The following is a 2,557-nucleotide window of genomic DNA, read 5'->3' on the forward strand; positions in this document are numbered from 1 at the left end:
ATTTCCTATATCCTACTAGGCGCATTCTCTGAGTTCTTGGTCCAAAGCCTTTCACAATAACTACCACCGAGGCTGTGCCAGCCTCTGACACTGTCTCAGCACAGTAACTGCTACAAATTGCCTTCTTTTTTTTTTGGTATTTTCTTAAGAAGGGGGACGCAAAATACATTAGTTACAAGCAAATTTAATTGAACTCTGAAAGTTAGCAATATGCTGTAAGAAAAATATTTAATAAACATTAAAATAGTATATGTCATAAGAAAGTCTAATCTGATAGACATTCATATGACTTTATAGTGGAAGCAATCTCCAAGAAAATAACTATATTGTAAATGGCTCAATCAGCTTAGCATTGTATAACAGTTGTGTTCCCAAAGACTTAAGATTATTGGTGACATTAATAAGCAAAAAGGGCTTGCCATTACGAGAAGTAGTAGATGTATTTCACACTTGGGATCGGAGACTCAGCTTTGAGTGGTGTATTATACACCAGAGCTGAGAATGCGTCATGGGAAAGTGATCCTGGTGATATTTAATCACAACAAAGTTAGAGTAGTATGTACTCTTTGGAACTTTCTAAAAGGTGCACACAAGATGCTATATAATTGTTCTTCCAGTAAAATTTTAAAAATTAGAATCAGGGGTTACAATTTAAATCCTAGGTCCCAAAATTTGTCCTGGAGCAAGAAGACAAAGGAATACATTTATCAGCCAATCCAAAGTATACATGAACGAGAAAAAATAGAAGGTGTAACAAATGAAAGTAGGGATCTTCTTTGTATGAAAGCAAACATCCGGGGGAATTCATGTGGAGGTCAGAGTGAAAGCAGGTGTGAGTGGAAGCAACAGAAGGAGTCATGGCTGCCAAAGTGTTTGAGTCCATCGGAAAGTTCGGCCTGGTGTTAGCAGTTGCAGGAGGCGTGGTGAACTCTGCTCTATATAATGTGGATGCTGGACACAGAGCTGTCATCTTTGACCGATTCCGTGGCGTACAGGACATTGTGGGAGGGGAAGGGACTCACTTTCTCATCCCTTGGGTACAGAAACCAATTATCTTTGACTGCCGCTCTCGACCACGGAATGTCCCGGTCATCACTGGTAGCAAAGCCCTAGAGAAAGTCAACATCACACGGTGCATCCTCTTCCGGCCGGTGGCCAGCCAGCTCCCTCGTATCTACACCAGCATCGGCGACGACTGTGATGAGCGGGTGCTGCCATCTATCACCACAGAGATCCTCAAGTCCGTGGTGGCTCGGTTTGATGCTGGAGAATTGATTACCCAGTGAGAGCTGGTCTCCAGGCAGGTGAGCGATGACCTCACAGAGCGAGCAGCAACATTTGGGCTCATCCTGGATGATGTGTCCCTGACACATCTGACCTTCGGGAAGGAGTTGACAGAGGCAGTAGAAGCCAAGCAGGTGGCTCAGCAGGAAGCAGAGAGAGCTAGATTCGTGGTGGAAAAGGCTGAGCAGCAGAAGAAGGCAGCCATCATCTCTGCTGAGGGTGAATCCAAGGCAGCTGAGCTGATCGCCAACTCGCTGGCCACCGCTGGGGACGGCCTGATCGAGCTGCGGAAGCTGGAAGCTGCCGAGGACATTGCCTACCAGCTCTCGCTCTCTCGGAACATCACCTACCTGCCTGGGGGCCAGTCCCTGCTCCTCCAGCTTCCACAGTGAGGCCAACCGGGCCTGCCTCCATCATTCTGAACGATGCCTTCCTTCTGCCCCACCCCAGAAATCACTGTGAAATCTAATGATTGGCTTAAAGTGAAGGAAATAAGAAATAAAGGTAAAATCACTTCAGAAAAAAAAAGAAAGAAAGCAAACATGAGTTTGTGATAGAGAAACCTCAAATTTCATCACTTGAAATTATTTTATTTAATATTGGTTTTCTTAAGTAAATGTCTTTCTTTAAAAGGAAGTCATATTGTAATTGGCATATCAGTGTCTATTTTTCTTAACTATACAGTAAACACAATATAAATTAATCAATATTATTTAGTTCCAGCCAGATACTAATATTGACTTAACTCAAAAAATACCTTTTCAAGAGACTTAAGTAACACTGAGACTGCTATTAATGGTCAAATGGCCCCAGATTAAGACTTTCTCATTAATGTAATCGAGAATGAATGCATAAATATGTAAAAAAAAAGTTCTCTTTCTTGTTATAAAGTATATACATTATGTTCATATATTCTACCAGAAGTAAATATTCCTAATTTTCTGATTATAAATCTAAATAAAAATGTGTTTAGAAGCCTATAGATTTCTTTTTTTTTAATTTTTTATTATTTTTTTTATTTTTATTGGATGTTTTATTTACATTTCCTATGTTGTCCCCTTACCCCATCCCCCACCCACCCAGGAACCCCCAATCCCCTGAACCCTCCTCCTTTTTCTCTGTGGATGTAACCTCTATCTACCCCCCCAACTCCCACCTTCCCACCCTCAAAATTCCCACCCCCTGGGGCATCCAGCCTTCATGAGGTCAAGGTTCTCTTCTTCCATCTATGCCCAGCAGGGCCCTCCACTCTTACATATTCAACTGAAGCGCT

At 42.2% G+C, this 2,557-nt stretch overlaps 1 pseudogene; it reads left to right on the forward strand.

Moving 5' to 3' along the window:
• The first annotated feature begins 799 nt into the window (after nucleotides 1-799).
• On the forward strand, nucleotides 800-1,676 carry LOC114639138 (annotated as a pseudogene).
• Nucleotides 1,677-2,557: the final 881 nt, after the last annotated feature.

This window comes from Grammomys surdaster, unplaced genomic scaffold (assembly GCF_004785775.1).
Source record: "Grammomys surdaster isolate TR1022 unplaced genomic scaffold, NIH_TR_1.0 61, whole genome shotgun sequence".
Classification (NCBI taxonomy): Eukaryota; Metazoa; Chordata; class Mammalia; order Rodentia; family Muridae; genus Grammomys; species Grammomys surdaster.